The sequence below is a fragment of the Thermobia domestica genome, chromosome 4, assembly GCF_964235325.1.
Source record: "Thermobia domestica chromosome 4, izTheDome1.hap1.1, whole genome shotgun sequence".
Lineage (NCBI taxonomy): Eukaryota > Metazoa > Arthropoda > Insecta > Zygentoma > Lepismatidae > Thermobia > Thermobia domestica.
The window spans coordinates 158320899-158342580 of record NC_137457.1 but is presented as its reverse complement, the minus strand read 5'-3'; positions in this window follow the sequence as shown (position 1 = coordinate 158342580).

Below are 21682 nucleotides of genomic sequence, written 5' to 3'. Positions count from 1 at the left end.
CATCATGGTTGTCATGCTGTAGCATAACATACTGCTAATGCTAGTCCTACTACTTCTACTAGTAGTACTCCTACACATACTCCTAATCCTACTACTCTTACTCCTACCTCTACCACTACCCAAACTACTACTACTACCACTAGTACAACTACTACTACTACTGCTACTACAACAACAACAACAACAACTACTACTACTACTACTACTGTAACTACTTATCTGCTAAAAATAAGTAAATCAATTTTTGAGAATTACTTTAATTTTATTTTAATAAAAAAATATATAAACATTTAAGGCAATTAAAAAATCTTCCGATCGCCGGCTTTGAACACTCGCTAAAAGAGATTTTCATCTTTAGAAAGTAGCGCTAGCAATCTCGAAAACCAGAACCAATAGCAACAAGCGTTTCATTTCCACTTTATAGGCTTATAGGCTACGTGGTAAGAAATGGATAATACAAACCAAACAGAACCGTGCAATTAGTTCGTACTTTCTATAGCATTTATTTCCCGAGCTAGTCCTCTATATCTTGCATTTCTTTCGGATGCAATATTTTTTTGTTTATTAGAATTATAACTATCAATACAGACATTATGTACGTATAATTGTGATAGAGTGTGGTGAAAAATATCGTCATTGATTGCGAATAAGGGAAAATATGGAACTTAAAATTCAAAGAAAAGAAATGTTACACGCTGCTGAAAAAGCCGTAAGATGAAAAAAAAGCAAGCGAACAGTTATTTTCCACGTAAGAATCAGTAGTAGATAACATTGTCTTACATTGTATAAAATGATAGATAACGGATGCTTATATGGATCATGTCATAGGATTACCATGCCGAAAATCGTAATGAAATATCTCTTAAAGTGGAACATAATGTGGACAAATTTCAGCAGAGTATCTAATATTATGATCCCAAGCAATAAGCAAGTATTAAAGTATTGACTTTTAATGTATTTTGTCACCCAGATCAAAGTTGTGACTCATGGAGTAATTTTCTACTATTCCTAACGGAGTCATCAAATAAAATAAACTATGATGTTTTCGGCAGATGAGTTATTGTATGGGAACTGTGTGCCATCGTCATTAGCAATGCTGACCCCTTTATAGAACAAGGACTCAGCAAATCCTTTTCCCTCTATTTTTAGCCACGCACCGAAGCGCGTGGTACCATAGCCAATCCCCCTCCAACTTACAAACGCCCCTGCCACTCCCCCTCCAACTTACCAACGCCCCTCATCTTTCTCCTTAGCTATACCTCTAAGTTAATTGGTGGATGGAGGTTACGTGTCACATTAATCATTAATGTCTTCATTTCTGATTCAATTATAATAACATCATTCCCAATAGCTAGACCGCTAGGTTGTTTGGATAATAATAATACTTCAATTAGCACCGCCTAAGTAGGTAGATTGGATAATTACATCTTTAAGCACATCCTCTAACTCACGTGGTTTTAAGCAACAGTTTTAGATTACTCCCTCTCCCCCTCTTACACTACAATGATGACCACGTGTTTGCTATGAGGCCTGTTATTGATACAATTTATTCAATTGGATGAGGTAACTTATTATCACATGTTATGTCTTAAAGGTTAAAGGAGACGGAACAATTATAGAAGAGTTAATGGAAGAATAAGGATGTAGGAAAACGATAATAACCCAAGAAAATTACCAACACAATAAAGGCCAACACAAACTGACAAGGCCTGTGGTCGTACCACGAACCTCTCACATGCGAGATAAACCCTTTAACTCTGTAATAAGTTAACATGAAAGGAAGTTTTTTTTTTAAAAAATGACCGTCTCAGGACCCTTTCGGATAAGAGAGACGATGATTAAAGGAAGTGAAAGACGATAGAAAAATTGATGCAATGATAAACTGGGAGGATACAGGAATACCTCGAGGGAATCCACGCACGTTGTGCAACGCAGAGGTAAGCGGTATAACGATCGGACAAAGGATAACACGGAACATAGGTCTCGCGTACTATTTATCTTCATATCCATTTTATATTTTGTATATATATGTAGTTACAAAGAAAAACAAATAACGGATACTGAATATACAATTCCCTATGTTTTTGTTCTCCTTGAAATAAAATAAATTAATCTCATTACATATAAATCCATTCACTCTGCTTATTCAATGCAATATGACTTTGTAATGAAATTACCTAATCGATCATGTGAGTTGTATTGGATGCTTGTTTTATGCTTCGGACACTCGAATAGAGCGGATTTTTATTTAGTAGTACGTTTGTGTGTATAAACATTTGATAAAGAAGGAAAGAGATTTTATCAATGTAAGTAATGAATAATAATAATAATAATAATCATAATAATAATATTCTATACATCAAATATTTTTCAACAATGAACCGCTAAAATTAATTATTTTTGAAAATTTATAAGGGAAAATTAATGTTTAATTAAGATAAGAGATTTCTTCTAACATGTGTGAAGGAAGGAGCTTAAGATACTAAGCACATTGCTTCTTTGTATAGCTAGGCTAATGCGTTGTACTAAAAATTGTTGGCTTCTGGCGTCGTCTGATTTAGTAATCAAATTGGAACCGAGTTCTTTCAAAAATTTGTGAGCTTCTATGCTGAAAACCCCATAGTTTCAGTTGCAAAAGCAACGAAAAGATGCTCTTCTTTCAGTTTAGAATATTTGGAGTGTTTTCTCTTGCAGGCCACTTCAGCTGCACTACCTGCTTCGTTTTGCGTTGATGGCAAATAAGATGGTGCAAAGGTATCAACGCATGTGACATCCCATATCAACCGTTGACCCACTTTCCATGGAATTAGGGTAATTCCATTTGGTCGCTTTCCATCTTCTCGAATTATTTATTATTATTATTATTATTATTATTATTATTATTAGTAGTAGTAGTAGTAGTAGTAGTAGTAGTAGTAGTAGTAGTGCCTTGGTGTCTTTTGAAGTTAGCGAACATATCTTATTGGATTGCCCGTAGTAACTCCAGTAACGCGTTAAGTTGTATGATCCCGTTTTATATTGCATTGGTGTTCAATGTAACAATAAATAAAGGTATGAGTATCTTCAAAGTTGTAAAGTATTGTAACTGAAATTGAAGGATAATGAGAATTATTAGAAGAAAGGCATGATTATTGCTTTGGCATGTTGTTGGTTCGCTAGAGACCATTTTGAATAGTTACCGTGTAAGAGGGTAAGGGTTACTTCTTAGCTGTAAAAAAGGCTGAGGAAAGAACTTGAACTCGATACGTAGTGGCAACAGTTCAAACTACGGAGAGTAAAGATTATAAGCATTCTGTATTATATGACTGTGTCGTCGCTTCGCTAACCGGATACATTTTAAGAAAGACACCATTGGGGACTTGTTTCAGCATGCTGCATACTCGCTATTCAGTTGTGTGAAAATTTGCGGCTCTCAGAAATGTCAATAATATTATAAAACTTGGAGTAAGTTCCCATGGTTATTTTACATGGGAGACCTGTATTGCAAGCCTCTATGCTGAAGTAGTGCTCTTGCCTTTGTCCTGGAGAACGTTAAGTTCGATTATTGGACGGAAATATTGATGGAAGTGAAGATGGAAGTATTGCAGAAATACCTCGAGAAAACCGACTCACACGATGTTACTCAACAAAATGTTACTTGTCTCGGGATCTAACCAAGGACCCTATGCAACAGATGTACGCGCTGTACCACTCAGCCTGGTTACTCCGTAAGTTAACATGTCTTATTTCAATGTTGAATATCAACTTACTAAAACTGTTATTTCGTCGAGCTTCATGGAACAGATATAGAAAGACAAATTTATTTCTTAGCTGGAGGGGCGCGCTATCCCAGTGATAAAGCAGAGGACTTACCAGAATTGTTTGGGGGGTCTTTAGTTCGATTCTCTCTAGAGAAGTTTGTGGAGAACAAGATTGTGTTCGTAGGTTTCTTCGTATACTGCTTTTTCTCCAACATTCTCATTTCACCAATTCTTAAAATATCACTCATTTGTTTTAATCATTTTGTATCTTCCTAGTCAAAGTTGAAGCACAAACATTCGGAGTTATAAAAGTGCGCTGTTATGTTAATTTCCACAAAGGATCATCACCATAGAAAGATAAATCAGAATTATTTTCACTTATGTTCTTTGTTGAATTTCGTAACTTTATGAAATATTTTTTAGTTTTTCTTCTCCAACTTTTCAGTTTTAAGAGAATCATGGGTCTCACATCAATGAAGAGGAAGAGGGTGCACAGAAAATTTCAAATGATAAGACATCATATAGTATAGAAGGACATTCTAAACTAATTTAATGTTAAATTCCTGTGTTTACTTCATTTTTGAACTTACGGTTAGTTTTGAAAACTCTCATCACCGAATAAACAAACAAACAAATATTGCTCATCTTCAAGACTGAATTTGTAATCTGCTTAGTTGTCAGAGTTCATGAAGAGCACTCATAATGTTACTGCAGAACAGCGGAATATGTGAGTTTGCACCAATGGTTCATCATCATAGAAACAAAAAAGGATAATAAAGTCATGTCGTTTGCACAAGACGAAGAAGGAGAAGTTGCCGAAGAAGAAAAAGAAGAAGAAACGGAAAAAGTTCTATCTTCTATAAGGAAAATAGAGCGTGCACGTAAACGTCCAGTATGGTCAAGATGGAAACAATGAAGAAACAGTTAAGCAAGATTTACTACAGCCATTCACTTCCTGCTTCGTTTCAAATTGCCAAAAATTGCTTTTAGCTACAAAGAAGAAACTTCCTATACACTGCATTAGAAAGTGGTTTATGAAGCAAACAATATGTACGTTACACAAAGCAGTACGTCGTAATTTTAAAAGGCATTTATATTTAGTGAATAAAATTGCCGTTCAGTGGAAAAGTGATATTAATGATCTTCAATCACTTCATAAATTTAATGATGGGTATCGTTATGTTTTTACAGTGATAGACGTCAGTCGATATTCCTGTGCTGTGACATTAAAAATTAAAAGTACAAATGTCTTCAAAACATTAAAATTGTTCTCAAAGACAGAAAAAACAATTACATTGCGAACAGATAAAGGAAGTGAGTTTACTAAAACACAGCTAATAAGTACTTACAGGAGAAAAAAACATTAAAAACCAAAAATCCTAGTATAATGGCTAGTATTGTAGAGCTTTTAAACAGAACACTAAAATAAAAGAATGTGGAAGTATTTCACTAAGTATCAAACGTGTAATTATTTAAATGCATTACCTGTTCTTGTGAAATCATACAGTTAAAGTTACCATTCAAGCGTTAAGATGTCACCTGCAAATGTTTCTCAAAATAACCTATTGCGAGGTATGGCATAATGAGTATGATAATAAAATAATAAAGAAGAAGAATAATCCAGATTTCTCAAAACATCTTAGGATTGGTGATACACTAAGAATTAGTAAAACTGACGTACATTTCATAAACATACATGCAAAACGGGAAATACTTAAAGTGAAGAAGTTAATACTAAGATATTCACCAGTTTATAAAATTGAAGATATAAACTAAACTCCACCGGATGGATTTTATATAAGGAGGAATTACAAACTGTGACGTTATCAAAGACGTTTTACATAGATAAATCATACGTTCAAGAAGAAAAGGTAGCAGAAAACAATATCTTGTTCATTGGAAAAGCTATCCTTCATCTTTCGATTCCTCGATAACTGCATCATCCGTAAAGAAAATCGAGAAGTGCAATGTAACCTGACGGCGATATTCACGTTACGCTCCCCAGTAACAGTTCTATGGATAATTTTCCTCGCAAAACCTTAACACCTAACACTACTAAACTTCATCAAATAATGGAATTTCGTGAAAAGTATTTCGTGGTTATTGCTGGTATTCATTATTCTCATTCAATATTAAATATTAGCGAAGATAATAATAAAAACTTATACATACCTGGAAAAGGTGATGAATGTAAATTTGTAACTAATTTTGTAGGTTATTACTCACATTTCAGAATTGATAAAGATAATTAATACGTACAACAGATTCACAAAATTTACATGTTTCCTACACTCGTGAGAGTAATATATGTTTTATACGACGTCTTCATAAAGTCATATATGTAGACGTTGCATTATCACTAAGTGTTAGTACAATGTTGGGATTAGATCCAAACGTTTATTTAAAGGATATACAAGAAGGTCAAGAAATTCCAAATTTACGTTGAGAACTTCCATCTACAATGTATGTATATTGTGATACAATTCAATCGGTATTTTTTGGAGATACAGTAGCACCATTATTACGTATCATAAATATGAACTCTGTGAATCATACATTTGGGAATCGTGTTATACAAATTTTTAATCCTCCACATTCTGTGCCTATAAGGGAAACGCATTTTGAACATATCAAAATAGATATAAGAGATAGTACATGCTCTCCACTGGCATTCACTTTCGAAACTGTATGCGTTCATCTACATTTCGACCAGTGCGCCAACATGAACAATCCATATTTACAATATTATCAAAATCAAGCTCTTTATGGAACTGGAAACGTTTATGTTTGATCACCTTATCAAGTTGGATAAGGTATTGGAGTTTTCATTGGAGGATTATTTAGTCCTGTCATGCCAATAGTAAACAAGGAGCTAAAATATAGGAAAGGAATTACTAAAATCTCAACCAAACGATATTAATGATTTCATCGTTGATAAACAAACTATTAGCGATTCCTTTCATCAACGATGGATGTAGTGAAGTTCATCTTGCAAGAAAGAGCTAAAAATAAACTGAAATCTATGCTACGATCTGGATATCAACGAAGGAAACAAGAATTACAGGTCAATAAATCTTTAACCCTTCATCATTACACATCATCAAAGGCAAGGAAGAAACGTAAAGAGGAAACAAAGAAAAATCAGTCGTATAACAAGATGAAATTATCACACGATATCTTTCACTAAATCATTATCATGGCTTTCTTACATCATAAATCCTGCGAGTGTGTAAAAAGTGAACTAGAAATTTTTCTACAAGACCAACGCAAGCCATTTTTAATAATCATGTTGTTGCATACAAACCAATCAGTTCACTAGCTGATAATAAACATATAGAATTTGTCATCTCAGGAGCAAGTGACGAAAACATAGATCTACACATACTCTTCTTTACATTGAGGCTCATATCGTTAAGTCTAATGGATCAGCATTTGGTGACGGTGATAAAGCTGTGGCTCCTATTAATGAATTTTTAAATTCTATGTTCAGTGAAGTGGAAGTGTATTTAAATAACAAACTGATTTCGTTTCCATCTCGTAATCATCCATGTCTATCACGCATCGAAAAACTGTTAAATTATGATTTTTCTGCTAAAAATACTATCTTCGGTGTGCATTCTGTTCTCAAGATACTTCTCGACATGTATTGGTAATAGAGGATTTCAACAACTTTATGAATTAACAAGAAACCGTGCAGAAATTCGACATGCTTGGACATTTTCATTGTGATATTTTTAATCAGGATAAATTTTAATCCAATGAGTAGAACTACGTATGAAGTTAATTCCTCCAAAGCCAATCTTTTTTCTCATCACTGGAGATTCGTCTGTTGAGGACAAAGTAAATATTTTAAACGCTGCTTTACATAATAAAAAGATTTATATTAGCCCTACAATCAAACTAGCTTAAGGAGCTTCTACAATTAAGAACTGCCAAATATCCTCTCACAAGAGTGCAAATGAAGTTATTCGTCATTCCAAAGTATCTTCAATCAAAAACAATCGATAATTTATTTATGAGAGTATTGTGATTGATTGATTGTGGCGTTTATTCAAAATGATGCCTATACAGAAACGATAACTTCAAATCCGTTTCAATTCAAACATTTTGACATCAATTCCTTCTTATTACGCATTGATGGAAAACCTGTACCTTCAAAACCTTTACAACCAAATTTCGAAAACAACCTTTATGTTTATTCATATCATACCTTATTCTGTGGATCAGGAATTCACTTTCCCAATCATGGCAACAATACCCCTCGCCTTGCCTTTCCTCAAAGATACACTATCTTTGTTTTCGACTTTAAGCAAGATTGAGAAGCCAGCGCTGTGCAGCATTGGAATCGCATCAAACATAGATGTGTTCGTTAGGAAGTTCATTTTAAGAATCCTCCACCAGTACCTATCTCATGGATCACATATGGCGAGTTCCAATCTCTCTTAGAAGTCTATCATCAGAGGAGAATCATTGATTTTTAGAGATACGATATTATTATTATTATTTAAATACGTAACATATATGTACGTATATACATTTTTATACATGATGTCCTCTACACTAGATTTATTGCATGCACTTCAAACAAATTCTTTATTTCACAATTATTTTATTGGTGTATATGCAGCGAATGAGTTACCAATGCATTTTCCACTACCTGCAGCTATTATCATAAATACAGATCACGCTAATGAAATTGGTACTCATTGGATTTCCGTATATATTAATACTGATGGACGTGCCCACTACTTCGATACGTTTGGATTTCCTCCATATGTAATGGAACACATGTAATTTCCGAGTAGAAATTCACTTTATTATAAATTTAATAAGAAATAAATTCAAAGTGTGAAATCGTCCCTATGTGGACATTATGCACACCAATTCCTAGCTTTAAAGCTAAAGGAAAGTCCTTAAAGGATTTCCATTTTACCTTCTCATCAAGTCCAGAGAAAAATTAACGCCGATTGTTATATTTACTACTACAGGTAATCATTTTTCCTGTATACCTATTCCCATGTCCTTATTATTATTATTATTATTATTATTATTATTATTATTATTATTATTATTATTATTATTATTATTATTATTATTATTATTATTATTATTATTATTATGGATGTTATTCTTCTTTTTTGTTTTCGATAGTTTTTATAGATAAAATAAACCTTAATTTTTTTCTATTACTGCAATTAGTCATTTCTTATTCTTTATTATTATTATAACGTGTTTTGTATATATTTTCTACATATTATCATTTGTTGCTTTATTTGTTCATGGTTATAGATAAAGTAAATTTTAAGTTATTTTTTCCAAATTTTTCCTTTAAGAGAGTAAATGATCATCAGCGTTGTAGGAGTATCATCATTCTACAGTATGACTTCTATCTACTTTCCATCATCATCACCAGCAGCAGCATCAGCATCGTCATATACGTCATCTGTTGAGTCATCATCAAGTGGTCAAAAAAGATTATTAAAGAACTGTGACTTTTTAAAAAATCATTTGCACAATGAACATTAAATTTAAGGAAAGATATACTATACTTTCCTTCGCTTTTCTTGTGTGAATATTATCATCATCAATAAATAGTTTGTATTCTCTTTTTTCTTTGGAAACCAATATTTTATTCCTTATTTTCTTCCATTTCCTAATAAATAAATATCTTTTATGATCTATTATCTAATTAAATAAATATATCATAAAACACATTTTTAACTCATTAAATTAAAGAATTTCATACTATATTTTAAAAAATAATCTAGAACTGATTTTTTAATTTCATGAAGTAATCAGGTAACTAAATAATATTGAATTGAAATACTTAATCACTTATTCTTTCGTAAATTAAACCAAGTACGTGAATTCAATATTATTATTATTATTACTATTATGATAGGACATTGTTGTTAAAATTTAAAATAAATTATTTTAAAGTTTCTAATTTCAAACTAAACAAGGCCTATCATACTTAAGACAGAGCTCTATAATAATAACAAAGTGGACTTATTTCAAATACTAGCTTTCATTTAACAAACATTGCAAGTATTTGAATTCATTATTATTATTATACATAACACTATAGTATACAGGTTAAAATATGTTAGTATTTTCTTATCATAAAAACATTAGTACACTAATAAAATCCCATAATATTGAAGTGTATGAAACGAACACAAAACACAATTGAAAAATTTCACTTTTGCTATATTTTTTATTATTTTAATTTAAAAGTACACTGTTCAGTATAAATCAATTTTCTCCTTTATGTACACACCTCCACTTCATTGATACCCTCCGAAGGTTGGGTATCGGTTTCCTCCATCCATGGCTGTCTCTGTACACTACCAAATAAATCAGCCATAATATATGAGTTCTTGTTTGAAAAATAATTTCAGTTCCAATTTTAATCTTTGACCGTCAATGTTCATATCACTGTTCTTATTAAGAGATACACTTCGAAAACTGATGTTCATACCGTTAATAATACCCTGTTCATCTACATATGTATGGGTTCCGGCAAGTCTTCTGCATGTAAGACACTACAATTGTACATGATTGCGAATAGTATCTGTACCAAGTCAAAATAATTACGTTGCAAAACTGCAAATTTTACTCTTTTTCATAGCATGTTCAATACACGCTAATATTTCCAAGAAATAAAGCCAATCATTTGAAATTAAGTACACAGTGTTTCGAGGAGCATAAAGTGTTCCTTTCTTCTCTACAAAAATAATTTTTCACCCATTAGTTTTCGCATTACAAGTTCGTATTTTCGGCCAAGACATTTTATTAATGTAATTTCCACTTGAGAATTTAAATAGTCCATAAAAACCGGGGTCAAATGTACCAGTTTGTCCGCCCCTGCCAAATTTAACTCCACTCCAAATACAAGTCCTTTACCAACACGAATCACTGGCTCAAATATAACCAGTCCAATACAAATTAATTTGGTTTTCATTGAATTAAGTCCATATTCCGCTTTATACAAGTACTCTTTGTTGGTATCCATAGTTGGTGCAAAAGCACTCAAAGACATGTTACTCGATTAGCTTGCTAACACAGAATAATAACACTATGCATACCGATGACCGCGCTCATGAAGAGGAGGGGACGAAGAGGAAAATTCATGTTTCATTTTGTGTCTACATGCCACCATACACTCACGGTGAATAAACCAACTCTGTAAATTCAAGATCAATCATGTAACGTCCAGATACATCAAATTTCAGTTGTTTATATGTTAAACATTCATTTCCACTTTGTAAATACTTTAATAATGCACCATTATCTGCTTCCAATTTTTTCAGTACAGCGTCCTGGTAAAATCACTTTTTTCCCTTCTTCAAATGTTACGAATGCCTTCCAACCATATATCGATATAATTATCTCACAGTTTACAATATGAAATGGTACGTCAATCTCTACATCGCGCATTTTTGTATATGGTACAATTGATTGCATATTAAGCAATCTAATAAATTCATTGACGGTACCACCTTTAATTTGAGGATTCTTTCTTTGTTACAGCTGCTAACGGAATAATCTAAAGAAACACATGCATTTAGCTTATGCTCTTCGCAGGAGGGGTGGGGTTGGTGGTTCAAATAACTAGCCAATACACGACGATAACACGAAAAAGGCACCTTTCGTTTTGTTTCTGCAGATGATATCTGTCCAAAGGTATACTTCCTTATTCTAGCACAGCAACATGCTGGTTTAGGTAGGTTTATGGCCGGTTTTGGTCCCCAGAGAACTTTCCCATTCCATGTCTACAGGTCAAAGGTCTAATCCGGCTACACTAGGGTTCTGTTAACACGCATTCCCTCATTTTATGTCTACAACATGTGCGTACAATTTCGTTGATTCCGTTCACTTGTTATTTGACTTTCGGGTGTCAACTTTGAAAATATTGTGCGGGGGCTTCTGCCCCCTAAAACCGCTTCTCTGCAGAAAATATGAAACACCTATTCGTTTGTTTCATGTGTGGTATCTACCTTCCAAATTTTATCAAAATCGAAGTGTTACACTTCAGAAGTGCTACTTGTTAGTAACTAATATGTCTTTAACATTTTATGAACAAATAGTGGGTATTAAAGATGATATGAGCGAAAAATTAACATCTATTGCAACTTTCACTCCCACAATCATAGAAAGAAATGACAACGCAGGTATTTAGTTTCAGGGTGGACCTGAAATTTGAAACTGAAATTTTACTATATTTCTGTCATCATTTTAGTGCACACTGCAAAATTCTTATATGCTCATTAGCTTATGCTCTTCGCAGGAGGGGTGGGGCACACTGCAAATTAAACACCGAAATTACACCGAAATTAAATTGCAACCTTGTTTGAAAACCCGAAATGGTTGTGCGAATTTAAGATTAGCCGATACTTCAGATAGCATGGAAAGAGGGTGAATAGTGTAACCTAAGTGTGTGGCCAAATGGGAAGCGAGGCGATTTAATAAATTGCATGTCTTCTTCTTAGCAGAGTCACTTTAACCGTTTCATTTCGTTTTAAAACAAAACATTTTTAGCATGAGTTACATTAGCACATACTTCATGAGTGACAATTTATACTATGACAAAATATACTATGAGCTTTAATAGAAAAAAGTGTAGACACTCGATAATTATTACGTAGTAAGATTTCAATAGATTTAGTTCCTGATTATGCCGTGTATGGAGTTATGAAATTTGAATTGGCTTCATGAGTGGGGATACAAGGGGAAGGTTATATTAGTATAAACCCTTTTGACGCTCAGGTACACACTGGATTAAATGGGTTAAAATCCTACTTTATTTAAACTTGATAAAGTGGGAAATTATGGTTTAATCCATCCCTTGATCATATCCTGGTTCTACGGCTGGATTTCAATGTTATGATGATCAGGGATGTTAAGGTGTGGTCAGACCTTGCTGTTCTAGAAGGGATAAAATAGTATTTCTGCTTTACGCAACCTTTTAAACTATTTTCAATATTTGTATGTATCTTCAGACAAACCTCCTCGAAAAGATTGTTTTATTGGATACTGTATTTCTGACGATGTTTCCATTATCAAATAATGCATGTAGTGTTGTTTAATATAGAATTGCGTACGCCAATACAGTTGAAAACTTTCTCATTGTTTTAACTCTTCTTGAGTTGATTTTGAGCTGAACGTCCCTTTCAGCAGTGAAGCTATATGAGACGTGGACTTGCTAATTAACTTCGAATCCGAACCACATGAACTCCCACAGGGAATCGAACCTGGTGCTTCCATGCTTTAACTTAACCTGAATTTGTACTCAAACGCTCTCAGGGGAATTTAAGAGAGCGCACTTGCTACCCCTGAGATTTTCATTGATTTGTTTTAGTAATTATACTAATTTTACTTTTGAAAAGGTGTAAGGATTTCGTTATTTTCTAAATGTTCTCGAATTATAAGTAGTCAGTGTTGAACACAGGTTTCATTTTTAAACTAGGCAATAGTACCTTCCACGGTCCTCTCTTTTCTACCTCTAGACACAGAAATATTGTTTTTAAAACTGCTAAATTACCATTTTTATCAATAAATAGAAGGTGTTCTAGTGACTCTGGTATCGATTTCCTGCAAACCAGGGGTAAAAGTGAATCTGAAAGGTTTCCTCCCATCTAACGATTTCTCAACCACTGATGTCTCCAAGATAAGTTATCCGCCATTTTATTCGAAATGGGAGTCCCATATTGCCTAATACCGTGTCGCAAAAAATGGGGTTAAGATGCAAGGAAGAAATTGCTGGTGTAAGGAGGGAATTCCTGCACTAACAATTTAAACAATAACACTAAGAAATTGTCAAACCATACGCACATTTCAGAAGAGAAATACTCTATGTATTAATTTTTCGTACTTAAAAAATCAATAACATAGTTTCAGTGTGCAAAGTATTTCAATCAATATTGGGAATCTCTGCTTTCTATTCTGTTAAACTTCCCACCTCGTATACTCTGCAAGTCAGTCACAGCCATGTTTGAAACAATATCAGGTAGAGTATATGCTACCCTCATATATCAGTAGCACAATTCATTAAATGTATACAACGTGTTTTAAAACATCACCAACAATATTCGGGAGCTGTTTCCAGACACTACGATGAGACAAATGTATAGAAAGACCTGGAATCACAAGCTCTTCCTTTTGCTATTACGACCACCGGAAAATCTGTTGGAAAAATGCAAAAACAGCCATAACTCGAGTGCAATATGTGAAATTGAAGTCTTGTGAAATGAAAAGTTCATTATTTTTTGTCGTAGATTTCATGAATGCAAAACTCAATGTGGTCCACTAAAGAACAAAAATCGTGCTACATTGTCCAAGTTAGAAGAACACTGTTAAAAGTCGTAAAAAGAAGAGATACACGTGTTTGATAATTCTAGTTTGCCTCAGAGCAGAATAATTTTTTCTTGGGGGAACTTTCGCTCCGATAGACATTTCTCTGAGTGTATGGTTTATCATTTTTGGAAATTAGAGAAATATGTATGTTGCATAGGAGAGCACAGCTTTTGTAAGTGTAATTATTAAGAATGAGTTGTATTTATAACTCATTTATTACTTTAATATTTCTCTCTTATCTTTCTTCCTTTTTTTCTTTTTCTTTCATTTTCTTATTTTAGAATATATCCTTAGTGTATTTACATTCCTGAACTAATTCACTATTGAACAAACTATCATACGAACTTCTAACTGTATTATATAGGTTAACTTATTGTCTTTTCCTTCTTACTCTTGTAAGTTTTCCTAGCAGAAGTTTCATAAACACGTTTCGTTTTCGGTGCCCTTCCAAATTCCATGCCTTAATACGTTTGTCGTACCCCGAATTACGTAAAAGTTAAGAATCAGGGACAACATCAGAGGGGAATAGGACGAACGTGCATCCACGGTGGCAACATCTGCACCCCTCAGACAAACTCTATTATGATGTAGGGTCTAAGTGAAATAATATAAAATTAACCTTTAAGTATAGAAAAAAATCGCTGTCTGCTAGTTTCTTCTGTCCCTTCGCTTACCTTTACTCTATTAATCAAAACTGGCATCGTCACTGTTAAGAATCTTTTAGTGAGTTATTGTATTGATTTCGTTCAAATTTAAAATTCTTTTTACTGAATATTTTATAAGTTAGCAAATAGGTACTGGCTCAGTGAAGTGACTATGCAATTTAAATCACTACTGTTGCCGGCGTATATTTAGGTTTTGTAGAAATGACCTTGAAACGCTTATTTAATCAAAATGTAAAATAGTTTAATATGAAGGATATTCAATACATATTCTCACATATTAATGTTTAAAACTTATCCGTAATTTGTGTTATTTCTCGACCCACTATTGTGAAATTACATTCTTTCACTCATAAGTTTGAGCTTCTATACTCATAAGTAAAACTTCCCTAGTGTAACATTCCGATTTTGGTAAAATTTGGCATGTAGATTCTACACTTGAAATAAACGAATACGTGTTCTTAATTTCCTGAAAAGAAAGCAGGTTTAGGGGCAAGAGTTTCAGCCAAAGATTTGAAAGATGAAGCCCGAAAGACAAAAACAAGTGTACGAAGTGAACGAAATTTTCCACAGATATTGTAGACATAAAATGAAGAAATACGCGCTTCTTATTTTCCTGGAAAAAAGGTTGAGTGGATCACGACCCCATACGAACATTTGATCATGAAATATCAAAATTGTTAGTAATAGTGTCAGATGTGCCTAAACGACATGAAGAATTGAAACGAAACTTTGTGCAGGGACAATACGCAAAAAAATAAACGAGTAAGGAATTTTTCTATTCTCTGCGGCAAAAAGGTTTTAGGTTTTGAAATTTGACCCACGTAAGGCAAGAAGAAGTGGACTGTAGTGAATGGAATTGTGCACAGATCTTGTAGGCAAAAAATGAGGGAATACTGCTATGGAAAGTTCCTGGTAAAAAGCGGTTACGTGTTGCACGGACCTTCTAAACCGTTGATTACGAAATATCAAAAGTGCACATAAGTATATGTTTGAAGTTCTTAAAGAAAAATAGAATCGCAACGACATTTTTATAGGGACAGTTTGCACAACAATAAACGAAACGTGTTTTAATTTGTGTGGAAACATAGTGTTGGGGCCTAGGCCCTCCCTCCGAAAAGAAAATAAATATTACCGTAATAGCGCAGGAAGGAGTGGACCGAAGCAAATGAAATTGTGTGTAGATATTGTATATGAAAATTAAGGCCTTTCGTGTTTCTCAAGTGTCACTATCCGATTTGCTTCAAATTTGGCACATCAACAGTAAACAAAAAATAAATCGACAAGCGCTTTTGTTTCGAAAAAAAAAAACATTGTAAGGGCTAAAGGCGACTCCTGAAATACTATGAAATACGATATACATTGCTTGTGCTTACTGCTGATCTGAAAAATTTGAAGAAATCGGATGGAGACACTTGTGAAACACTAAAGGTCATATTTCACATATCCAATATCTACACATAATTTCATTCACTTCGGTTAACTGCTTCCGGCAACCAACGCCTCGGTCTACCCGAAAGTTGTTTTTTTCTTTTCAGGAAAATACGAAACACGTATTCCTTCATCTTACCTCTATAATATTTATGTACAATTTCATTCACTTCGGACCACTTGTTTTTGAGTTTCGGGCGACAATTTTCAAAATTTTGGATGGAGGCTTTTGCCCCTAAACCGTTTTTCCGCAAAAAATAAAAAACGGCATTTTAGAATTATAGATTTATTTAGCGAAAGAAATATAAATTTCTTGCTTTAGACTCTGCACTGTAATCTAGTTCTCCTGGAGGCGAGATAGCATGGTTGGGAACGGCCTATCAGAGTCAAGCTCTGAACCCACATTAAATAGACTATCCTTTATAACCTTGATGTTGGTTGAGGACGAAAAACAAAATATACTAATATCTCCAGTAACAGATATAGAAAAGAGATTTCAAATAGCTGGTTTTGAAATAGTCAAATTACAGTACCCGAGCTTTATTAGTATTACTTTGTTCATGTGTTCATGTGCTTAGTACCCAAGAAATAATACTGTTTTCGTTTTTATTGGCATGGATTTAAACAGTATCGGAAAGATAAATGATCATCTCGGTAACCCCACATATCAAGGATTCCACACTAATATTGGTCATTTTAAGTCATTTATATGAATTTTTCCCTCTCCGCCATGTTGCTATCCGAGGCATCAAAAGTGTCACTGTTCATCTTAGCGACCACCCAAAAATGTTAATTCATCACTAATATCGGTCTTTTCGATCATTTTTAAATATCTCTTTCTCCCCCTCCCCAAGTTGTGGGGTTTAATTTGGATTTAAATGGGATCGAAAATACCAGTGTCCAGACAGTGATAGTGGCCATTATCGATCATTTTTGTATATGTTTCTCCCCTTCCTAAAAGTGATTGAGCTGATTTTGCATTTAAACCGGATAGAAAAATTCATAGTTCATCAGAATAATCAAGTGAGCTATGGATTAGACACCAATATTGATCATTTTCGATTATTATTATTATTATTATTATTATATAGCTACCCCTCCAATGTCCTGTGGCACACGGCATCAGAAGTGTCACTGTTAATCTCAGCTACTCATAAAACTATTGATTCGACACTAACATCAGTCATTTTCGATCATTTTTAAATTTTTATTCCCCTCCTGTTCATTGTTTCCTCCCCCTTCCCAACTATTAGGGATGAGCTTGGATTGAAACAGTATCAGAAGAGTCACGGTTTGTCTCATTGTCCCCGTAAACTATGGATTCAACACTAATATCGGTACTTTTCATCATGTTTAATTGCTCTCCTCCTCCATACGTTGCTTTGTCAAAGTTAATAGCTTAAAGTGACCCCTGCCTTAACACTCATAGATGCTGAAAAATCGACTTAGATCGGTCGGGTGGTTCAAGAGTGATGAAGTTACAAAGACACTCATTTTTGTTTTTTATTTTATATATATTTCCCCATCCCTTCCCCCATAATGGCTCGTCAAAGTGCAACAATAGAAAATATCCAAAGCCCGATCTACACATATGCTGGAAATTTGATCGAGATATGTTGGGTGATTCAAAGATTATTAGGTTTCATTAGTATTTATTTATACATCTCCCTCTTCCCCCCTCCTCTAGGATCTACCGTTAAAATAGAAATACAAGACTGTTTGATGTCCGAACCTTACGTATCTTGAAAATTTGATTGAGATAGGTCGGATAGTTCAAGAGTTATTTGGTTACAAAAATAGAAACTTTCAGTCTTATAAAAATTGCGTTTTAAATATCTCCCACTGCATCTCTTCTCTACGTTGCTCTGTTAAATATAAATTGATCCCAGGCATAAACCTCACCTATGTTGAAACTTTGATCAAGATCAGTCGCTTGGTTCAGGAGTTATTAATTGTTTTTATTGTATACCCCCTCCCCCTCGCCAAGCCCTCAGCTCTAATAACAAAGTGAACAACCTAAAACCATCCCAGCTTAGAACCTCATCCATTAGAAACTTCATCGAGATTGGTTGGACGGCTTAGGAGATTTAGTCACAAACGTAGTGATTTTCAACTTTATGAATATAGATACCTTCCCCTCCCTCTCCTCCGTACTACGACACACGGCACCAGAATTGTCACTGTTAATCTCAGCTACTTCTAAAGGTAAGAATTCGACACTAATATTTTCCATTTTCGATCATTATTGAATGCTTATTCCCCTCTCCTACGTTTTGGAATCCGCCTCCTCATCCATAAGTGCTGAACGTGGATTCAAACGGCATCAGAAGTGTCACTGTTTCTCTCGTTGACCCCGGAAACTATGGACTCAATACTAATATAGTTCAGAGCTTCTTTGTGGTTAAGATATTAGCGTAAATACTTTCGGCGTGGAATATCCTGGTTCGATTTCCGGCGGGACCACATATGGTTCGAATTCCGCGTTAATCAGTAGGTCCACGTCTCATATAGCCTCACTGCTGAACGGAACGTTAAACTCAAAATCAACTCAAGTAATATCGATTATTTTTGATAATTTTAAAATTTCTTTCCTCCTCCCCTTCCCCTTGTTGCAACGTCAAAGTGAATAGCGTAAAACAGTCCCTGCCCCTAAAGTCATAGATGTTGAAAATTTTAGATCGGTCGGGTGGTTCAAGAGTGATAAAGTCACCATTTTTTATTTTATTTTTACATATATCTGCCCCTCCTCTCCCCTACGTTGGCTTGTGAAAGTGAAACGATAAAAAACACCCGAATCCCGACAGTCATAAATGTTGAAAATTTGATCGAGATTAGTTGGATGATTTAAAAGTTACTAGGTTTTATTAGTTTTAATTTATACGTTCCCCTCCTCAATCCCTAGAAAGTACCGTTAAAGTGAAATTACAAAAATATTGCCAAATCCAAACTTGATATATCTTTAAATTTTGATTGAGATTGGTGCGATAGTTCAAGAGTTAGTAAAGGTACAAAAATAATCACTTTCAGTTTTATATAAATTTTAATTTCATCACCCTCTCCTTCTCCAACCACACGTTCCTCCGTCAAATTTAAATCTTAAATACGATTCCACAGCTGAACCTCATCTATGATGAAAATCTGATCAAAATCGGTCAAGTGCTTTAGGATTTATTAAGTTTTATTCATTTTTACACCCCCTCGCCCCAGTTCTACCACAAATTGCATACCCTAAAACTAACGCAAGCTTAAACCCATCCATGTTAGAAATTTGATCGAGATCGGTGGGGCGGTTCAGGAGATTTCGAGTCATCAACATGTTGATTTTCAATTTTATATATATATATATATATATATATATATTGTTAGTGTCGATTCTAGACATTTCTCTATGGTGGCAACGTAAAATTTTACACATTCCATCAGCCCCCACCCTTCCACCAGACGGCGGATGAATCGCTTTTATAACTAACAGTCCTCTACATTGAGACTTTTCCGAAATAGGCAGCCCTGGCTTCGGTAGAAGGAAAAAAGAGATTGAAGGTCCGGATCAGCGCAGTGAAGAGAAGAGTCATATTTTTTTTAGCTACACAAAACGACTAGCATACGTGACTGAAATCATGGTCTCGCATCATGTAGTCCATTTTTTAATTTTCATTGGAGATCTGCCTATGTATTTTGAATTGCAGAGGAAGGTAGGTTATATGCATTAACATTACAAATGTATGAGCATACTGGCATTGAAATTTGGAAGACGTTAGGCGAAATTGAATTCAATAGGTGATTGTATTTTTTTAGAAGGTTTTATTTTACTTTTGGCAGCTTGCCGTCCCCTAAACTGCTGCTAGGAGCGTTTGCCCTTTGTTAAATTATAAACAATAATACATTAAGAAATTAAAACCTAAATATAGCGACAATAATAACAACTCGCTGACTGTGCCAGCAGTTTTCTTTTTTCCTCCTCAACCGATCTAATAGTGATGTGCCGCACTCAGAAAACGTACAGGATATTTGGCAAAGCCACACGCGAGCCCACCTGAAACAAATACGAGCTGAAACTTGTGAGCAATTCTTATAACCTACATTTAAGGTTTCTTTACAATGAAAAACTTATATTGTATATTTTACGTTGAACTTGGCTTACAATATCTTGTTCTTCTCTCCAAGATTTTAAATTCAATCCCCTTCTTTTCGTTCTCTTCGTTGATAAAAACATACGACCTTTTTTACATATTTGTGGCATGATTTTTATCAGACAGGTACTGAACTTTGAATTTAGCGCTTGAGAATAGCACAAACATACGAGCTTTATATTCCTCAGCAAGAACAAGATCCACTCATTACTGACATTTGTTGCTCGCCAATATAAGATGCAATTACGAAAAACGAGCACCACTAATGTAAAATGAAATCTTACAGGCTTATGTCCCACGATTTTGCCGACTAGGCTAAAGGAGACAGTGATGATGAAAATACTGAAATGATGAAATCAAAAGGTGAGAGGAAACGGGAGAACCCCATGAAAACCACACCGTGTTTGTCTACTACAGAGACCAGTTGGCGCGAGATGGGATCGATCCGCTTCACAGATTCTTATTATTGACCATAATACTAAATTAATACCAATTTGGCACTATGAGGTATTTGTTATAAACGTGCCTCCTCGGAATTTGTAGATTTTTAATGCACTTGTCTCGGAACTATTCTCAAGACAGAAAGTGCAACAAAACTTACCTCAATTCTTATAAATATTTTTACAAAGTATGAAGTCCACACACCTCTGGTTATCCCCTGCTCCCACAGATGCTTTTAGTCTTTTACCCCTTTAGTAAATATTTCAATGGTTATTAATACCTACGTATGATAAATGTGTATGAAATTCCTCCGGGGGTTTATGGTGTATTGTACGAGGTAACAAACTTTTTTCCTAGTTACGTTTGCGCACTATATTTAAACGTATCACAGTATGAATCAAATATTATAGTATCACCCGACTGCCGTCACTATGCAAAATTTCATCATAACCCGATGTAGGACAATGAGTGGAATTAACGTTGTAAGATTTGAAATGGAATTTGCAATATTGCAAGTAAAAGAAAAACATATAATAAGAAGTCTCATATTTGATAATAAATTGTACTCAAACTGCCTGAGACTACATATAAATCTTAACAGAACTGGTGGAATGTTCAGAAGAAATGTTGCTAAAAACAATGTCCTTTGCGTGTACCCAAACACGTGACCCTATACGTAGAAGTCCAGTAAGCTAACCTCTCATCTAAGAAACCTGACGGTAAACGTTCCTTTGTTTAAAATTATAACCAAGGGACACTGTTATGTGCTGGTCGAATTCTCTCTCTCTGTCTCTTATGTTTCACAAATATCACATGTTTCGGACATTTCTGAATATTAGCTGAGCTTTATGTCTGATTATTTGGTATTAGCTTTTACCATACGTTTCTTCCACATAAAAGTTAAATAACACAGTTGTAACCA